This window comes from Marmota flaviventris, chromosome 2 (genome assembly GCF_047511675.1).
Source record: "Marmota flaviventris isolate mMarFla1 chromosome 2, mMarFla1.hap1, whole genome shotgun sequence".
Lineage (NCBI taxonomy): Eukaryota > Metazoa > Chordata > Mammalia > Rodentia > Sciuridae > Marmota > Marmota flaviventris.
Genome location: NC_092499.1, coordinates 159,256,208 through 159,277,397, shown reverse-complemented (window position 1 = coordinate 159,277,397; position 21,190 = coordinate 159,256,208). Strand labels below are relative to the sequence as shown.

The following is a 21,190-nucleotide window of genomic DNA, read 5'->3' as shown; positions in this document are numbered from 1 at the left end:
TTGTTCCTGTGCACAATGGTTTGTGCTCTTGCTCTTATTTGATTAAAATTAGTAGCCTCTCTTTTCAAGTTAACCACTTGCCATAACCGTGGCACCGATTCTAGTCAGTAAGTCAAGAAAGAATAGTCAAGGTATAGGCCAATAGTCTGGGACACTTCTAACTATTATTAAAAGTTAACTAAGCAGAAACAGCTCAAAGCAAAACACGAACTGAAAGTAAAAATGCTTGCTTATGCATAAGCCAAGATACATTCTTCTTATCTAATTGTAGCTATGTAATATTTTGTTTCTTTGAATAATGATTCCTGTTTTGTAACCACAAAGTACTGTGAGCCTGCCAAAATGAAAAGTATATATGATTAACTTCACAAGTAAAGATTGGGATTCAGCATCTTCACTTTGGTATCTGTGTTGTTTCTCCACCCCCTTTCGCCGACTCCTCACCATCCATTTGTCTCCTGAGACCCCCTGTTGGAGCTGGACTCAGACACTTACGTCACTATTGGGTATTAGCAGTTGTTGTGGTTTAGAGCTGGATGTCCCCTAAAGGCTCATGTGTTGAAGGCTTGGTCTCCAGTGCAGCAATGTTTAGAGGTGAGGCTTTGGGGAAGTGATTGATCGTGAATGCTCTGAACCCATCAGTAAATTAATCCACTGTTAGTTGAATGAACTACTAGAAGGTGGTGGAAACTGTAGGTGATGGGGCCTGATTGGAAAAAGTGGGTCACTGGAAGCGTACCCTAAAAGGGTATTTCTTGTTCCTGTTCCCTTTCCTGTAACATAGGGTGTGTGGACACTGGAGGACTCTTGTCTCATACACCAGAAGAATGAAGAGAATGAAGTACACAGACGACGGAGGGTAAGATCAGTAGCAGATTTATTAGAAGCAATCAGGAACACATCAGTAGCATGGGAGAGGTCCCAAAGAGGGTACTGTTGGTAGCTCTCTGTCTAGGGCTTTTTATACTCTTTTGATAGTTAACTTTCATTAAAAAGTCTCTCTTGATTGTTCTCTTCTTCTGACTCAACTGAAAGTGTTTAATTTTAGTTTCTTATTCCCATAATGGGATATTTAATGTGCTTTTTTTAACCTGAGTTTGTCCTGTACTTGCTCCTTAAAAGAAAAGAATTGCTTGGGTTCAGAATAACTCTTTGGGGTTGACTAATGTTAGAGCTGTGAAGGAAGAGCTTGGGGCAACAACAGAATGTATCCAAGTATGAGTGGGTCCTTCCAGTCAGATAGGCACAAACAAATCAAATGAAACAGAAAAAGCTTTAGCCTAGGGTGGAGTGGCGGAATCCCTTTCTCTGAGGTCCCCATTTCTAAAAGCCTATAGGCAATCTATCTTCTGCTCCCTCTCTGCCTCTCAGCTGCCATGAGGTGAACAGCTTTCCTGCACCACACCCTTCTGCCATGACATTCTACTTCATCTCAGGCCCAAAGCAATGAAGCCAGTTGACCATATGTCGAAACGTCTGAAACTGAACCAAAATAAATCTCTGTTCCCTAAGTTATTCTTGTCAAGTACTTTGGTTACAGTGATAAAATGCCCCCCTTTATTTATTTATTTATTTATTCTAATTAGGTTTGTATGACAGGAGAATGCATTTTGATTCATTGCACACAATTGCAGCACAACTTTTCATTTCCCTGGTTGTACACAATGTAGCATCCCACCATATGTGCAGTCACACATGTACCTAGGGTAATGATGTCCATCTCATTCCACCATCTTTCCTGCCCCCTTACTCCCTCCTCTCCCTCCCCCCACTTTGCCCAATCACAGTTCCTCCATTTTTCCCATGCCCCCCTCCATAATGGATCAGCATCCACTTATTAGAGAGAACATTCGGCCTTTGGTTTTTTTAGGGATTGGCTTACTTTGCTTAGCATGATATTCTCCAACTCCACCCATTTACCTGAAAATGTCATAATTTTATTTTCTTTTAATGCTGAGTAATATTCCATTTGTGTGTGTGTGTGTGTGTGTGTGTGTGTGTGTATATATATATATATATATATATATATATATATATATATCACAGTTTCTTTATCCATTCATCTATTGAAGGGCATCAAGGTTGCTTCCACAGTTTAGCTGTTGTGAACTGAGATGCTATAAACATTGACATGACTGCATAGTACGCTGTGCTGTTTTTAAGTCCTTTGGGTATAGACCCAGGAGTGGGATAGCTGGGTCAAATGGTGGTTCCAGTCCAAGTTTTCTGAGGAATCTTCACACTGCTTTCCAGATTGGTTGCACGAATTTGCAGTCCCACCGGCAATGTATGAGTATGCCTTTTCCCCCCACGTCCTCACCAACACTCATTATTGTTTGTATTCTTGATAACTACCATTCTGTCACCTCTTAAGTTTCAATAATTTTAGTCTTTGAAATAAACTAGCAATAAACACATTAACAGGAAAAATAAAGCATATTTCTTTTATGAAAAGAAAAGAAAGATATTTATTAATGTGCAGAAACATGGGAGCCATATGCCAAGTATGAGATTCAAAGAAAGGGCCTGATAGTTGAAGCTTCAATAACATTTTGAGCTACAGAAAGAAAAGAGGCTTGAGACCACTGTAAAGGAGGTGACAATACAAGTCTTGGGAGGGTGAGAAGAGGCAAATGCACCCAGCAAAGGTCTCATTATGCAGATGAAGTCTTCCAGGTAATAGTCATCAGAAGACCACCTGTGGCAATTCTGTTTGGGCCAAGTGTCAGACCCCATCCCCTCCTATGAAAAGATCTTTCCTAAGCAGATAAGGAAGCCCCAGGTGTCCTATTATGGAGAAATTTGTAGCTCTTCTGAATTGCCCCTCTTAAGTTATGCTGAAATATATTTTTGGTGGTCACTCATGTCTATGTGCCAATTAGAAAGACAAAAAAGGTGCTTGAGTCATGGCCATGCTGGGAAAGAACAGATATAGGGGTACAATGATCAAAGATCTATCTTTAAAGAACTGACAGAAACTCAGAGGTTGTTTGGAAAATTGGAATAAAGACGGGTTGGGGGTTTGTATGGTTGGGAGTTTGCACAGCTGGTAGAGTAAGTCATGCTGGTTAGACCATGATCTGGTTAATCATTATCTCAGGACTGGTTCTATGAGGTGGCCCTGGAGAATTTTGTATCACTTGAGAGGGCAACCTGTTTCCCAGGAGATGACTGCTCCTGCCCTTAGGAGGGAAGCCTCAGTTCCTGTCATGGGGTAATTGTCCCCCATTCAGAGGGTGATCTTATCATGGGGTGATCTGTGAGGCTCTGCTGTTCCTAGAATCAAAGGTGACTGCAGACATAAGGCAATGACTGAAGACTTTTAGTTGTCACTCCAGGGGTCTGGCAATTGAATGTCTTCACATATCTTCAACATATCTTAGTTACTCTGATCTATATGCCCTCAGTTTTGAAGGTGGATGAGCTAGGTTAGGTAATTTAAGTGCTAAATGATCTTGCATTACACCCCTTAAGTATCAACATGTCTATCTGATGAGCTGAGCGGGTCACAAACTTTAAGGTAATAAAAAGGAGACAGACACAAAATGAAGGCGGAGATGTCAGGCTTTATCCTGCCTTCAGTTAGCCATTGGGCATCTATAGGCCTAAATGAAGAGACTGCTTTTAGCAAAAGCAGCCTAAGTCTCTGTTATAACATCTTCTAAAATTCCAGATAATTTACTTATTGACGTTCATGACTTCCCTTCTGTCTCCAGCCTAGTCCTCAAGAACGTCCGTTGGACCAGGGCAGGGTGATCTTTCTTTTACTCCCCAACACATCCCAAGCATTAGAACAGCACCTGGCACATAGCAGGTACTCACTGTTCGCTAAATGAATTTCTTGAAACAAGAAGAGGAGCGCAGCAGCTTATGTTTTGCTGGAACCTGAGCTAATGACAAATAACTGATAAATATTGAGATTTTTAAAAGCCACTATTCACAAGCACCAAAGAGCAAGGAAATCCAAGTTCCCTCTGTTACTGATCTGCATAAACAAAAACAAAAATAAAGCCTTTGTCAGTTTCTTTTCCACTTCTGTGCAAAACAGGGTCTCTTTGACACCTGTGAGCTTCCCTTTGTGACACAGGCTAGTATGGTAATTCTAACACTGTCACCAATTATCCCCCAAAGGAATTGTACCCCTCAGGAAGGGAGAAAATTCAGCAGATGACCAAGGACCCGCCTGACTCAGAAAAAATAACAGCTGGTTCCCAGTGGGGAACTGGCCGCGCACCTCCCTTCTTGCATGCCTTTCTGAGCGGCCTCCAGTGGGGTTACAAAGGGCCAAACCACATTCCGCTGCCGGCCTCTCGCGCTCAGTCAGGGCCAGGCGGGGCCGGGCAGCCCAGCACACATTCAACCCTAAGCAGTCCCCTCGCCAGCTAGGATCTTACAGACTACCCTCAGCGGGGCCGCAGCCGTCGCCAGAGCTCCTAGAGCATGTCCTATGCTAAAGATCCTGCCTGGGACAAAGGACCGCAGAGAGCGCTGGCCTCCCGGCTGCGGGGTGAGGCTTCCCCAGCCTGCGCTGCTGATCCCGGATCCGAAGCTGGGCGGCGGCGCTTGTTACCCGAAGTGGATGAGCGTCTCTGCTAAAGAAAGGAGAATGGGAAAAATCTCCAAGAACAAAACTCGGGTCCTCCGTGGGGAGTGCAAAGGAAAGGGGCGGCGGCGCGAGGCGGATTGCAAGGCGGTCCAGCCAAGTTTGCTCCGGGCTAGATAAAACTTTCGGATCTCAGTTTCTTCTGGCCTCAGACTGGATTTCTGGTAACCGGGTAAGTGCCCGGGGCGGACGTCAGGAGGGGCGGAGGGTGGGCGGTACCGGGGGATGGTAAGGGAATGGCCGGACCTGGGGTCGCGCAGGCGCTTTGCTCGCCGTCTCCTACCCAATCGCCCCCGCCCCATCTCGGCGAGTCTGGAGGGTGGCTGGGGGAGGAGGGGGGATGGCTAGCGCTTCTGGCGAGGGGAGGGCGGGAGGCAAACACAAAGCTCTTCCCTCCCCTCGTCCTCCTTCTCCTCCCCTCTCCCCCTCTTCCTCCTCTTCTTCCTCCTCCTCCTGCTCCTCCAGGGCGGGGAATCCCAGCCCCGCGCTCCTCTGCGGGGCCACCGGTCGCCCCCGCCTCGGGGACCTGCGGGGAGGGCCCGCGAGAGGTAAGGGGCGGCAGCTGCGGAGACCCCACCCCCTGTGCCCGCACCTGGTCGCGAAGCTGGGGGGGTTCCAGGCTAGAGTTGCTACCTCACACTCTCCTTATCTGGAGGAGATTTACGGGAGAGAGCCCTCGAGCCTTCTCCCCAGGTCGTAGGGGACGGATGGGGGAGGAGGCATCAGGGACTCCGGAGGTCGGGATTGAGAACAGGGTGACGTTCCCCAGAGCAAGGCGGCCTCTGGTCTAGGAAGGGTCACTGGGTAGCCTCCGCAGACCTCTGCGGGGGTTGGGTGAGTGGCAACTGCAGGTGGTGCAGGCTCGATGGCGGGAGGTGCAGGTGTGTGTGTTCCTGTGTGTGTGATTGTGCACGTGCACGGGAGTGGGGAGTTGGGGACCTTTGTTGAGTTCTACCTGCGGCCCCCTGCGGCGTGTCAAGTATGCCCTATGCCTGTGTCTGGGACCTGGGCCCCGAGTCACACACACCGGGTGAGACCCCAGCGGGAGGATCAGCGAGCCCGGGAAGGGGGCGCTTGGACTGCCTGAGTGATTGATGGAGTCGCCTCAGGCGGAGGAGGAGTCCTGGGTTCCTGCCGGGAAGGAACGGGGCCACTTTTCCATTTGAGGCCTCCTTGCCCCCTTCAGGGCTCGGCCTCCACCCTCGGCCTCGGCTCCCACGAGTGCGGTGTCCACCCACCAGCGATGGCGCGCCCCTGGATGGTCGGGCAACCGCCGGGCTTCCAGGACTTAAGCTTTAAAGCCTGTGACATGTTGCCAAGAAATACAGGGCAAGATCAGCCCCTGGGCCCTGAGAGGCGCCTCTCTTCTCAGAGCCCTCAGATCCCAGGGGCTTTCCTAGTTCAGCAGAAGAGGCTGCACACAAACCCCCGCACACATTGTAACCGCACTTTTTGGCACATTGGGGTTTCTTAGGAACATGTTGTGATCCATAAGAAAACTTCAGAGCATTCCTTCACCAACAGGACTTTATAAATATTGAAGCAAAAATAAACATTTGACAGCACTCAGTAATTAAGTTTAGTATTTTAATGTGGTATTTTTAAAAAAGAAACAGAATGTAAAAATATTCATGATAAACAATTCATGATCAACATTTTAAATAAAGATGGGTTGTTATGATGCTGCATCATTGTGCAATGGAAGCAGTCGTTTACAATCCCCCCTCTCTCCCATTTGTCTGGTTTCCCCACTCTGTGGTTTTTAAGGGGGGACAATGGCATGCCACAGATTGGGTAACTAGTCATGTTTGTTGACTCTGGAGCTTCTATTGACTTTGTCTCTAGTTCAAGCATAGAAGGATGTTTTGATAAGTGTTTATAGAGGTACTTACTTCCCATTATGCCTCAGGTTTCTCATGTCTCTGGGACACTGGTACATTCTTCATGCTTTCACCTCCTTAGGGGATGTCACAGGCTGTGGTTTGGGAGGGGTCTGAGTAGTGAGGGGCTTTGGCATGTGGGATTTTGGGGAGAAGGCAGTTGACATAAGCTTTGGGGTTTGCTTTTGATATTTGGAGGCTGAGGACATTGGGGAAGACCGACCAGGACCTCCCTGTCTGAGACATTCTCCTTCAGACAGTTAAACAGAGAAGAGAAATCCTTATAATAAATAGCCCACACTTGACCTCTAGAGTGGGAAAGGTGGGGAACCATGGCTCCTTCTAGGACAAGTTGTGTGCTTGCTGAGAAGGAGCATCCCAGCAGCTCTCTTATTTAAAGGTGTCCTCACCCACTACCTACTCTAAAGAGGAGTTTCACTTTTCAGAAACAACCTCCTTACTGGGCTAAACCCTCATCCTCTATTTGGAGGAGACAGACTAGTCATTTCTCATCTGTCAAGGGGAGGTCCACATTAATTGGGCCCATTCTTCACATAATCCCTACATTATGTCAGTTTGATGTTTTGCCTACTTCTCTTGTACATCCATCCCACCTAATCTAATGATCCTTCAAGAATCCTAATAGGTTCAGCAAGGAAGTTTTCCTTGACTTCCTCCTCCTTTCCCTGGAAAGGCAACCCCCCAGTGCCATCAGAATTCCTTATGTGCATGTGTATATGTATCCCTTCCAGGTAATATGCAGTGGACTCCACTTGCTGAAGTCTATGAACTTGCTAGGTTTCAAAATCGTATCATAGCCTTACGACCTACTGCTGAAGGAGTTAAGTGTTGAATAAATGAATGGACAAGTTATCGCTTTTTCAAAGCACTTTGAGGACTTACACAGAAAGAAGTATATACTTAGGAAGGTCATACTTAGGTCCCTCTTGGGAAAGCAAATAATATTTTCATGGCGCTTTATAAAATAGTTTTAAAAATAGTAGCTCAATTGTTTCTCACAAAAATAACCTTAACTGCACTATTTGGTGAGGAGATGGAACCACAAAGGGGTCAAAGCACCAAGGCTGGAGCCAGGATCCAAGTCATTCTGCTGCATCCCAGCTAGACTTGCTAAAGGTAGACGTGCTCCAAGGCAGACTCCAGGCAACATGGTCTAGAACAGGAGACACCAAGCTGTGTGTTAGGATGCAATTTTATTAAAGAATTAGTAGAGATACAGTGGTAAAATAAGTTAGGAAATGCTAATGATAAACTGCCTTTGTAAAAAGGCAGGACTTCTCAGAATCTTTATTATTATAATGTGCATTGGGACTCTAGGATGACATCATAGTGTGGAATGGGGAATGTTCACCAACTTCATCTGGCCACAGAACACACTTTCCTGCAAAGTCTCTTCTGAATCCAGTGTTCCAATAGAGTCCACGTGGGGAAATAGTGCCAAAAATCTTCACCCAAAATTTGTAGCTGATTAGATCAGTTTCTAAGGAAGCTGGAGCCCATCCGCTAGGAGTACTCAGGGTGGTAAAACAAAGCTCCAGATATTAGACAGGCATAGTAATCCTTCTTTGTAAATTTGGAATCAGTTATTGGTTTGCCAGCTCTGTGCATCTGATTGACATGAATCATTTCCCCGGGTTTTGATCAGATCTGGGACTCGGGAGCTGCCCTCATCCTACCCAGAAGGGCTTGGAGGGTTGGGCAGAGCGCAGCAAACCAGCCTTTCCAATTCTTATGGTCTCAAATGCAGCTGTGCATATGGGATGGAAACCCTGGGATTCTTGTACTAAGAGCACCATTTCATCTTGGTTTATCACATCCACTGAATGAGAATATAGACCTACTCAATGAGTTTTCAGTTCCCTTTCTCCCTGGGTACTGGCCATGTGCATTCACTAGGTGGTTCATGTTTACATTTATTCCTGAAAAGTGCCCTAACAGTAGATTGCAGGCAAACACCGACATAGATGCACCCAGTTTCAAACGAGGGTGATATGAATTGGGGGCTGCTAACAGTGGATCCTTCATTCCAGGAGGTATATGTTCATATGCACCTATTGTTTGAAATTGGTTGCTTCTGAGATTTGCCTGCAACTGAACTCTTAAGGAACCTTCCACAGATCTGTAACCTTGGCTATTCAGGCTCAATTGCAATTAAAGAGAAGGTGAAGTGGGGAAGCAGAGTTTGTATTTCAGTGACTCAAAGGAGAATTGTGGGCTAGCAGAGAAGCCCCATGAAAGGTGATAGATACAGTAATCAAAAAGAAAGCTGCATAAATTTAACATTCATCTCAGACAATTCTAGTTTTCTAATGCTGAGTAAATCTCAAGATTTGTTTCATAGAGTTTTCCGAAGTATGGAAAGCAAGGAGTCTTATTCAGAGATAAGTATTAAATAGGGTGGTATCACAGAAGTCAAGGGAAGGAGTATTTTGTGCAAAATAGACCTACAAGGTGGGGTGGGGATACCAAAGGGAGGTGAGGTAGATAATTGAAAGGATAATGACTTTTGAGTCAAGCCAAGGAGTTCAGGAGAGTGTGTGTGAGAGTGTCTATGAGTGCATGCACAGTTTTATGTTTTTGCATGTGTGACCAAGCAAGAGGGTAGGGAGGAAATACATACTGAGTGTGATTGTTAACCCACTGAGTTTAAGAGTCCTCTATGTCACTGACAGAAAGGTTCAATAAGCAACAAGAAACACAGGGAGTCCCTGGGGCCCAGCAGGGAGAGAATCAGGAATAGGTGAACTTGCCCAGGGAGAAACCACAGGTCAAGCAGGAAAGGGGTGAAGGTGGAATTTGGGAAGCTCATGTCTAGGGGGTGTGGAGAAGGGGACTGTGAAGCTGGGTAGGAGGAAGAAAGAGGCTGTGCTGATAAACTGGACAATCTAGAACTTTCAGCCTGCTGGTTTATGGCCAGTGTCTATTGTGATTGGTCAGGACCCAGGGTATTCCAGCTTAAGCATTTCTAGTGTTAACCAGAAGTGTGGAGATTCTACAGAGTGTGAACAGAACCACCCAAGTTAATGCAGTCCTTTCCAGTGAAAGGACTCAAGAGCATTAAATGCATGAATGATTAAACCACACTGCTTTTTGTAGTAGAAACTGTTTTTAAACTCTCTAATGTTTTGGTAAAATTTTAAATAGAGCTATTTTGTTAAAGACTCTAAGAAAATAGAGCTATATTTTTGTTTTTCTTTTTCCCAGTGAAACCAGGGCCTCCCACGTTAGGCAAATGTTCTACAACTGAGCTACATCCACAGCCCAGTTGGATTTTATTTTTTAAGTGAGGAGATATATATATATATATATATATATATATATATATATATATATATATATATATTTCAGCCTGTATGAGATATTATATTTCTGGTCAAGAATCTTTGGTTATCAACACCTCCATTACTAATTTTGAATACCCCCCCAAATTGGTGGACTCTAATTGAGAACCTCTGATTCTATATTGGGTAGAAAAGGTTAAAAAAGCGTATTGATATATATTTTAAAACCATCTTAAGACTGACTTAAATGATATTGCTGAGATTTACAGTATGCAAATGAGAAATGAATTCAAGAAGTATCGTAATTACTGCTGTGAGTTTATGTCATTTTTATTTGATGACAACACGTGGCCAAGTAACACTTCACAGAGGTAGATATTAGCCTGCAATCCCCCACTTGCCTGAAATTCTCAGAATTTGAGTCATTTTAAAAATCAGACTTGGAAACATTTGTTTTAATGAAGAATTTCCTTTAATTGAATAGATCAACCCAAGGAATGGGATAAAAAGATATTTTGGTTTTTACGATACAGATAGAATTTTATTTGCTAGATCAGAAATTCAAAATTCAGAAACCCAAACATGTAGCTGCTTTAAATAGCTAGATGAAATTCAATTTGTTTTATGAAGCATTTTTCTTCCTGGTGAGAGAAATTATCACATTATTTTTTTTCCCAGATAGCTAACTCCCCATTGCATTTAAACTATGACTGGCTTACAAGAATACTTTTGAAAAATGAATGGAGGCCAATGTCTGTCCTCCGTTTCCTGGGTGGTAACCGAGGGCTGCTGCATGGTTGATTGCACCTGGACCTTTGAGTCTCCCAAAGTCAGCCAAAAGCCCACACCTGGCCCAGAGCTGTAGTCAGCAGCTGCCTCTGTACAGGACCAGCCCTGGCCTTTAGCTGACCTCCACACACAGGTGTCAGAATACAGGAGGCATCTCAACACTCATCATCCTACCATCCGGATGTTTGTCCCCAAAGCGCTGCATGTTCATGACTTTTCATCACCCAAAAGCTTTACCCTTCTGCATGCATAGTCTACTGTTTGTACATTTCCTCTGGATTCCTTTCATGGCTTCTGTGCACAGAAGAAATCTTTCCAAGTCCTCAAACAACTACACATTCATATTTTCTTTAAATGTCTGTGGTTTCAGTTTTACAGATTACTGTTTAAATTCATTTGGAATCATTTGGCAGGTAGTTTATGAAGGAAGAAGGAAATTTAATGCTTTTTTTTTTTTATCAATAATTTGCCCTCAGGCCCAGTAACATTTGGTGAATAAACTGTTATTTCCAGCTCTGTGACACATGCATGTGGAAGGGTAAGTCCCATTCCAATTTCTGCGCCTTTATCCTCCCACTAAAAATTTCTTGGCATATTTGCTCATTAGTCCTGTGTGTGTGTGTGTGTGTGTGTGTGTATTTGCATTTTTTTTGTACTTGGGATCAAATACCTCAGGCTGCTTTACCACTGATGTCCCCAACCTTTGTTGTTGTTGTTTATTTATTTGGTACTGGGGATTGAAATCAGGGGCACTCTACCACTGAGCCACATCCCCAGCCTTGTTTTGAATTTTATTTAGAGACAGGGTCTCACTGAGCTGCTTAGTGCCTCCCTGTTGCTGAGGCTGGCTTTGAACTTGTGATCCTCCTGCCTCAGCCTCCTGAGCCACTGGGATTTAGGCATGTGCCACCATGCCTGGCCTTGTGTTTTTGTTTTTTGTTTTTGAGACAGAGTCTTGCTAAGTTGCTGAGCCAGGCCTCCAACTTGTGATCTTTTTTCCTTAACCCCACTCCCCGCCAATTGCTGGAATTACGGATGCATGCCACTGTACCCAACTCAGTCTTTTCTCTTTTTTAATTTAATTTTTTATTGGTTCTTATTAGTTATAAATGATAGTAGAATGTATTTTGACATATCATACATATACAGAATATAACTTCTCATTCTTTTGGTTGTATATGATGTAAAATTACATTGGTCGTGTAATCATATGTGTACATAGGATAGTAATGTCCAATTCATTCCACTGTCTTTCCTATTCTCATTCCCCCTCCCTTCCCTTCATTCCCCTTTGTCTAATCCAGAGTACTTCTATTCTTCCCTACCTTCCCCCTCTTATTGTGAGTTACCATCCACATATCACAGAGAACATTTGGTCTTTGATTTTGGGGGTTGGCTTATTTTGCTTAACATGATATTCTCCAGTTCCATCCATCTACCAGCAAATGCCATAATTTCATTCTTCTTTATGGCTGCCAACTCAGTCTTTTCAATCTAATTTTATTTCATGGGATTTGTTTCGACTTACATTAAACCTACACACTAATTTGAGAAGAAACTGGATCGTTTTGGACCCTCTTCATCTGGTAAACCAGGTCCCTGAAGCCTGCAGGCATCATGTAAATTCTGACCAAGTGTGTTCACGGGTCCCTGGGCTGCAGAGATATGGCTTCTGGTTTCAGCGTTTCTGGGAGGTGTTGGATCTTGGCTGACTCCAAGGTTCATTTGTAATCTGGCCCATGCAGGGCTCCCTTTATGATTCTTGGCCTCAAGGATCTTGTAGCCTGACACATTACTGGCAAGGACAGAGCTGTGTGGTCAGTGCTTGACTTGGGAGACAGACATACTAGTGTGGAGTTTGAACTTGAAAATCTTTGTTATTTTCCTTTGCAATGGTTTTTCCCCCTTGGAAATAGGATCCAAATGAGAACAAAGGCAGAGGTTCTAGAATTTTTTTTTTTTTGCTCTTTTTTTTATTAAGAAAACACAGAGAAAATGGAAGAGGTTCCTCTGATTCTAGGCTTGACTGTTGTTGCCAAAAGATAGAGACTCTACCCCTGTGGGCCATAAAAACATCAGGTTTCATGCTTATGAGCAAAGAAGTCTAGAGAAAAGTCTGGGAGAGAGGGAGGGATTGGCAGCCAGTGCAGTGGTAGAACAGGAGCAGACTAGAGGGTGTCCCTCCCAGGCTGAGGAAAGTGCTTCATTTAGAGTGGCTTCCTCAAAACTTCTTTTTTTTTTTCTCTCTCTCTACTGATTTCATTTTTTTAAATTAATTAATTTATTTTTTTATTATTTCTTACATACATCACAATAGAGGAGTGCATTACTTTCATATTTTTTTTGCATTTCAATTCTTAATACATCTTTATACCACAGTTTATCAAATCTCTGTCTATAAGGTATGTGGACACCAAATTCACATCTTCATACATGAATTTTGTATAATGATGACCGTCTCCTTCCACCATCCTTGCTATTCCCATTCTCCCTCCCTTTCCCTCCCACCCCTATTCCCTATCTAGAGGTAATCTTCCTCCCTTGCTCTCCCTCCCAACCCCATTTTGAGTCACCCCCCCTTATATCAGAGAAGACATTCAGCATTTGTTTTTTTGGGGGGATTGGTGGAACCACCATTTGACCCAGCTATTTCTCTTCTCAGACTATACCTAAAGGACCTAAAAACAGCATACTACAGGGACACAGCCACATCAATGTTTATAGCAGCACAATTCACAATAGCTAAACTGTGGAGCCAACCTAGATGCTGTTCAGTGGATGAATGGATAAAAAAAATGTGTCATTTATACACAATGGAATATTACTCAGCACTAAAAAAGAATAAGATCATGGCATTTGCAGGGAAATGGGTGGCATTAGAGAAGATTATGCTAAGTGAAGTTAGCCAATTCCCCCCCCCCCAAAAAAAAATACTGAATGTCCTCATAGCTTCTTATCTTCTCCATCAGGGTTGGGTGAGATCCAGCATACAAAACGACAATAAGACATCTCCCTGTCCCTCCCACAAGGTGGAATCCCGTTCCTGGCCATCTGTCCATGGGGTGCCCTGCCCATTCTTTCTATATTTTGGAATTCCTACATTAACAGTTAGTGTGTTCCTAGTATTCCAAAATAATATTATATATGATATTCCCTGGGTACATATCATGCCCCAATTATGCCTAATATTTTTAGCCATTGTTTTTCTGTAAACAGTTTACAGGGTGGCCTAATGCTATACATATGATCTAAATAGTACTGTTAACCTACTCCAGTTTAATGTTGGCTCAGGTGATCCCCTTCTCTTAAACTGTGGGATTCTGGGATTAGAGGTGGAGGCATTTCCAAGAGCAAGGCTAGGAAAGGGCAGGAACAGGGTAGGTTCTAATCTTCTTCCTATCCAAGGTTGATGTGGTCGCCTGTAGAAAGGGCACTCAGTCCTGTCCTGGCATCTGATAATGACTCACAGTGAAAGGAGTGGCTAAGCTGTGATGGATGGATTCATTGGTCTTAGCTATTAGCAACAGGGTTCTAGGCAGGAATACCAAGTGCAAAGAATGAGAACCAAGGGGGGCATTGGAGCAAGGAATCCATTAGGGTTCCACTTAGCATGCAAGGTTCCTGGTTGGGTTCCACAAAACAAGCAGAGATAGATGGTCAGGGTGTTGGGGACATGGTCCAGACCCTCTGAAGACTTTCAAACAAGGAAGGAGAGGCAAGGAATCTTGGGTCAACATCTCGTCTTAAAGAATCAGACTGTATGGGAAGAAGTGAAAGTCTGAGGGAAACAGTCTAGACAACAAATAAATGCTTAGGTCCTACATGGACTTGTGCCCTATTTTTTTTTTAAATTTAAGTAGAAACAGCCTCCTTTGTCTATAACTGGAGATTTGGAAGATCTCTGTCTTAGGCCAGGTTCCCTAGAAGCAGACCCTGAGGTGGGGATTCATGTGAAAATGGACTAGGACATGTCACAGGAAAATAGGGGATGGGAGAGATGATAGGAAGGGAAGCCACGCAAGGGTACATATCCCACAAAGGCCACAGAGGCAAACTTGGGCACACTTTCACAGGAAAGTTCTGGAAACAGTGTAGACCCTCATCAGAGTAGCCAGACCAGAGGCCAGATTACTGGAGTACTCATACCCTTGTGTCAGTCAGACTTTGGCTGAAAGCCACCCCAAACACTTCCAGCTCTCTCTGCACACAGGCAAATCAAGCCCCCAAATCATGAGGGCCATTCTCCACCAAAACAGGTGCCACCTATACAAGTGAAAATGCACAGGAACATGGTGAAAGGACCTGAGGATATGTGGGCAGACCACTGGCACCTGTGGTCTGGAATGCCTATTCTCAGCTGCACACAAACTGGCAGGGCAGAGTCTATGTTAGGAAGATAGGCTTTTTCATTTCCTGTGGTCTCCTAAATGTGTGATGAACAGGAGGTTTTTACTACCCTCTGCCAGTCATGATAATATGTAGGTATCAGCTTTTCATCCCTGTGACAAAATATCTAAAAGAATCAAGGGAAAAAAAAGTTTGTTTTGGTTCACAGTGTAAGAGATTACAGTCTGTGGTTGGTTGGCTGTGTTGTTTGGACCTGTGGTGAGGCAGAATCTCATGGCAGGAAACACATAGCAGAACAAAGATATTCACTTTACCTCGCTGCTGAAAGTGGGGGTGGGGGGCAGGGAGGGAGGGAGGAGTGGAGAGGGATCCCCATATTCCCTTCAAAGGCACACTTTCATTGACCTCACTTCCTTACACTAGGCCTGACCTCCTAAAGGTTCCCACACTTAACAACAGTGCCATGGGCTGGGGTCTGAGCCCTTTGTGTATGGGCCTTTGGGAGACATTTAAGATCCAAACCATAACAACATAGCTGGCCTCCTGGCCTGTGAGTCGTTACACCAACCCACCAGAAACCATCTTTTCCAGCAGTCTTTGCTTCTCACAATTCTGTTGTGGAATTTTATGCATTAGGTTTTATTACAAATATTCTGTGTAATCATTGGATGCCTATTGAGATATAAATATCCTTCTTGGAAATAGTTAGCTTTCTGTTTCTATTATTATTGGCTCCAGGTTCCCTGAAGAGTAATTGATGAGGTGTTGGACAGAGAATGTTGACTTCTTTTTTCTTTGGGCTGGGGCTTTTGGAGATTTAACCCAGAGGTACTTTAAAACTAAGCCACATTTCCAGTCCTTTAAATTTTTTTTTTTTTTAATTTTAACACAGGGTCTCACTAAGTTTCTTAGGCCCTCACTAATTTGCGGAGGTTGACCCTAAACTTGAGATCCTCTTGTCTCAGTCTCCGTGGCCACTGGGAGTTCAGGCATGTGCCACCACACCTGGTTGGATAGAGAATGTTGAGAACCTTGGATCTAGGAAACCAGAGAATGTGATGATTGGATGGAAATTTTCCTAGTCATGTCAGGGCACAGTAGCGCACACCCTCACTCCCCAGGCCAATGTTTTTTAAATCTTTAGTCTCTGAATACACATAACAGCATCTGAGTCCATATATATCATCCTTCCTCCATCCTTGCTGCACTGGTCTTCCTTCTTCTCCCCTCCCCATCTCTAGCAGGTTGCACAGGCCCTACCAATAGAAGCATAAAAGGGCTAGGTATGCAAATTGCTTCAAACTAACCAATCCCAGGAGGCTGCAGAGGCGAAGCATGTTGTTGCCAGGGGGTTTTAATTTAATGTGAAGATCCTAAGAGGGATAAACCACCAGGAAGAATTCCACACATCTGCTTTTCTAAACAGGCAGCAGCTGAAATGGTCCTTGAGACAAAGAAGACAGAATAACATGGCAGGACCACATGGAATCCGATGAGATTTTAAATGTCAGGGTTCAAGATCTCAAGATAAGGGCTGGGGATGTGGCTCAAGCGGTAGCTTGCTCGCGCCTGGCATGCGTGCGGTCCGGGTTCGATCCTCAGCACTACATGCAAACAAAGATATTGTGTCCGCCGAAAAACTAAAAAATGAATATTAAAAAAATTCTCTCTCTTTAAAAAAAAAAAAAAGATCTCAAGATACATCACAATAAGATTTAATTTAAGCTATTGTTCTAAGATGGAAATATATCTCTTTTAGTTTCTTTAAAGGCATGCTTTTTTTTCATCAAGTTTAAGAATCAAGAAATAATAATTTTTTCTCTTGCAGTTACTATTTTTATTAACTCTAACAACAAATGAAAAGGCACAACACAAAAGGAATGGGCAACATTTTAGCTACTATTTTCCCATAGCTCATTTAAAACTCTGAGTTGAGCTAGGCAATGTGGTACATGCCTGTAATCCCAGGGGCTCAGGGTGACCAAGGCAGGAGAACTACAAGTTCAAAACCAACTTCCGCAACTTAGTGAGACTTACAATTTAGCAAGACCCTGTCTCAAAATAAAAAGTAAAAAGGGCTGGAGATATGACTTAGTGGTTGAGTGCTCCTGAGTTCAATCCCTGGTACCAAAACCAAACAAGCAAACCAACAAACAAAACTAGATTGTCAGAATTATTTATATCTCCCATGGAAGAAAGTATAAAGTTTGAAAGCCTTCTGGGAAAGACATACTAGGGATTTCCAGAGAAAATAAATCTGGTATAAGAACCAAGACTTCATATTTTGCCAGGATTGTGATTGGGAGGTGCTGGGGATTGAATCCAGGGCTTCATGCATGTTAAACACATATTCTACCAACTGAGCTCCACCCTCTAGACCTCAGGGTTATGATTTGTTTTCATAAAATAAACATTCCAGAAACAGACAAAAACTGATATAGCAAAATAGCAGTTGAATGTTGACTTAACTGAAGTTAATATATGACTATATGATCAACTCTGTGGTTAAGTATTATTTAATTTACCAAAACTTATTTAGAGGAAACATTTTTGGTGAGTACTGAGAAAACTCACACACACACACACACACACACACACATATATATATGATAAAATTTGATTTCAAAAATTTTTAATGCAGCATATGAAAATCCCAGCACAGAAATAGATAAACCAATTACAGAAGATCACTGTGAATAAATGTTTGCAAAGAATAAGATTTCCCTTGCTCTGAAGCTTAGGTAGTATGTTAGTCAGTTTTCCATCACTGTGACAAAATTCCTGAGATAAACAAAAGGAGTGAAGGTTTATTTTGACTCACAGTTCCAGAGTTTTCAGTCCCTGGTTGCTTGGCCTGTTGCTTTGGACCTGTGGCAGCACAGTACATCATGGCAGGGAGTGTGTGAAGGAGGAAGAATGTTCACCTCATTGTGGCCAAGAACGAGAGAGAAAGAGAGAGAGAGAGAGAGAGAGAGAGAGAGAGAGAGAAGGGAAGGGGTTGGGGTCCCAATATCTCCTTCAAGGGCATGACCCCATAACAAACTTCTTTCCAGTGGCTCCACCTCCTAAAGGTTCTACCATCTCCCAACAGTGCCACAGACTGGGGACCAAGTCTTTAACTCATAGACCTTGGGGAACATTCAAGATCCAAACTATAACAAGAAGAAGGCAGGAAGTGTTATTTTTTCTTATAGAGTTGCATTAACTCAGCCACCACCATATGCCACAATCCAGTGACCCTGCCACCTGGTCTGTCTTTTGTCCCTCTCTTGTCTCTGAGCTACTTCCTTCCTGGGTGCTGTTTTCATGTTCTGCAGTTTTAACCCCTCCTTTGCGTAGACCTTGATTCTCTTGCCTGGTCTCCTCCAGGGTACTCTCCTGACTACTTCCAACCCTGGCTGAAGCACACTTCCCCTGGGCTGTGCCTGTACCAAGCAGAAGGACATGGCCAGCAAACCAAGTTCCAGGGTTCAGGTTCAAGGGGTTCTACCATTTCCTGGTCCACCTACTCTCCTCTTCAGATCAGTCTTTGAGAAACTTGGTTTTAAAGGTACATTTTTATACGTGGAGAAAAAGAAGTAGGAACTAATACAACCCTAGCTTCATAACGGTGTTTTGGTCAACAAGGATCTAATATACCACAGGGGTCCCGTAAGATCGTATCACCTAATGATATCATAGCCATCTTAGCTTGTGTTACTGCACTCTGGGATGTTTGCACAACAAAATCATCCCATGATAGCATGCTCAGAACATATCCCTGCAACATATCTCCATTGTTACACTCCATATGACAGTACTTGCCCCTCTTTCCTTTCTCCTCTCTTTGATCCTATGTTATTTCATTTAATTAAAATATTCTGATGGCAACCTTCTAAATTGATTTCACAATCCACTAATGAGTTATGATTATTCCACTCTGATTCCTCCTTGCTCAAACCTTCCATATCCTCCTTCCCTCCTTGCTATTAATTTCACCGAGAAACGAGAGCTAATCTAATCAGAGGAACTTCCACCCTTCCCACCCCAACTTGTATCTGCCTCCCTTTCTCTGCCTCCACGTGCTCTGCTTCCCTTTCTCTTTCAGTGGATGGACATTTTTGCTCCTCTCTTGGGTTCATCTTCTGCTTTTGCAGTAGATCCTGGCTTCTTTCCTATACTCAAGGACTTTACTGTAGCTATTGTGACTCTCTCTACTGGATCATTTCCATTTAGGCATGATTATACTAAAACTCTGCCCATCTTCATAGAAACTTCTCTTGACCCCTCATCTGCCTCCAGCTCCAACTTCTACTTTCTCTACTTCATTTTCCAACAGAATCCTTGGCAGGAGTTTCCATGCTCCGTCTCCAAGCCCTTCCTCCCATTCTTTCCGAGCTCTTCTCTAGTCAGGATGCTGTATCCAGAACAGATCTGTCAAGGTCTCCAGTGACTTCTCTGCTACCAGACCCAGTGGTCAGTGTTTGAGTCCCATCTCATTTAATTCTCTAGCAGTATCTGATGTTGAACCAAGGGGCCTTTCTGAACACAGCTCCCTGTGTGCCCGCATGTGTCGCATGCCATGAAGCTGGCCCTGGGAACATGCAGATCTCATGTTACATGTTGCATGAGACATAAGCTTCATCTGACAAATGCTTCAAAATCCCAAGTAGTAATTATAGTATCTAAGGGTACTGAGTGCTCCCCATATGCCAGACTCTCTGCCCTGGGCTTCACATATGAGGCCTCATTTTAAAATTGCTAACAAGCCTGTTAGGTGGTTCATGTGTCCTCACAGTACTTATGAAATGGTTGTATTTCCCCTTTTTGTTCAGATTGTAGAAACTGAGGCACAGAGAGGTAAAGTAACTTTCTTACTTAATAAAGTAAAGAAACCACAGTTCATATCAGATCTGTCAAAACCAGCTACACTCAGGAACTACTCTGTCTCCATAATTTTTCCACATAGAAAATAGTGAATATCCTTTTTCTGGGGCTACGTAACAAAAACCACAGACTGGGCAGCTTAAAAGAGAAATTTATTGTCTGACAGGAGACCAGAAATTTGAGATCAAGATGTTGGGAGGGGTAATGCTTTCTCTGAAGTGCTAAGGATGGATCATTCCAGGCCTCTCTCCTAGCTTCTGGTAGCCTCCAGCTTTCTTTATTTGCAACTGATTCAATCTAACCCTCAGTGTTCACATGACATTCTCCCTGTTGTATGTACCTTTTATCATTTTCCTTCTGCACATGTCTATGTCCAAATTCCCCTTTGATATTGGATTAAAGCCGACCTCCCAATCTCATTTTAACTAGGCTAAATCTGCATAGACTCTGCTTCCAATAAGGTCATACACTGGAGGTTAGAACTTCAACATAACCTTTTTGGAAGGGTACAATTCAACTCATAACCAAGTGTAAAGTGAGAGAGACATCAGATATCCAGAAAGTGCAACCAGTGCACAAAATCAGAAAACAGTCAGGCATTTTCAGTGAGAAGTAGTTATTCCATGGTCAAAATGCCCGACGTGAATTGCCTGTGTCCTGCCTTGAGCAGCCAGGTGAGTGGGGTGCAGGGGGTGCTCTGGCACCTTCTCTGGAATGTGTACAAGTAAAGAATGGGAGCTGAAGGCTTCCTTGGACAAGTGAAGTGAGTGATTCTTGACCATGGATTTGGGGACTTGTTGTCCATTAAACCCATGTCACTGCATGATCTGTTTTTTTTTAAATATAAATTGTATTGGTATATTAAAATTATACATAGGAGTGTGATTCATTGTTACATATTAGTACATGCACACAATGTAACAATATAATTTGGTCAGTTTCATTCCTCGTGATTTCCACTTTCCCTCTCCTCCTCCTACTCATTGGTTCCCCTCCATTCCTCCACTGGTGTCCCTTTTATTTCACAATCTTCTTTTAAAGTCATTGTTAGGTGCCAGGCACATGTCTCTTGAGATGTAATCACTTAATTCACTTTAACTACTTCCTGCTGGCTTCAGTTCACTAGATTCCAAATTACTGTATTTGGGAGGTAAGTAGTAGAATTTCAAAATTCCTGATAATAGAGTGATTCTGATCATAATCACTCTACTATCATGGATTATGACAAAGAAAGAAAATAAAAACAATTCAGTACTGATTCATAATTATTATAAAATACTATGATAGTGTGATTTAAATAAAATGAATCATTTTAACTTCTGTAAAATTCACTACCGTGCCCTTGATTTGCACCTGACCAGCTATAGTTGCTCTGACCTTGTAGGTTCCTTTATTCTAACTCT

At 43.3% G+C, this 21,190-nt stretch overlaps 1 protein-coding gene across 3 annotated transcripts in view; it reads left to right on the top strand.

Moving 5' to 3' along the window:
- The first annotated feature begins 4,571 nt into the window (after window positions 1-4,571).
- The window catches only part of Rin2 (Ras and Rab interactor 2), a 227,062-nt gene continuing 210,443 nt past the window's right edge, over window positions 4,572-21,190 (top strand). For 2 of the 3 annotated variants that reach the window (XM_071608694.1, XM_071608696.1), the window contains exon 1: window positions 5,072-5,151. The gene's annotated coding sequence lies outside the window, so the exon portion shown is untranslated. Of the gene's footprint in view, window positions 4,776-5,071; window positions 5,152-21,190 lie in introns of those variants that run through there. The other variant, XM_071608695.1, reaches the window with a different exon arrangement.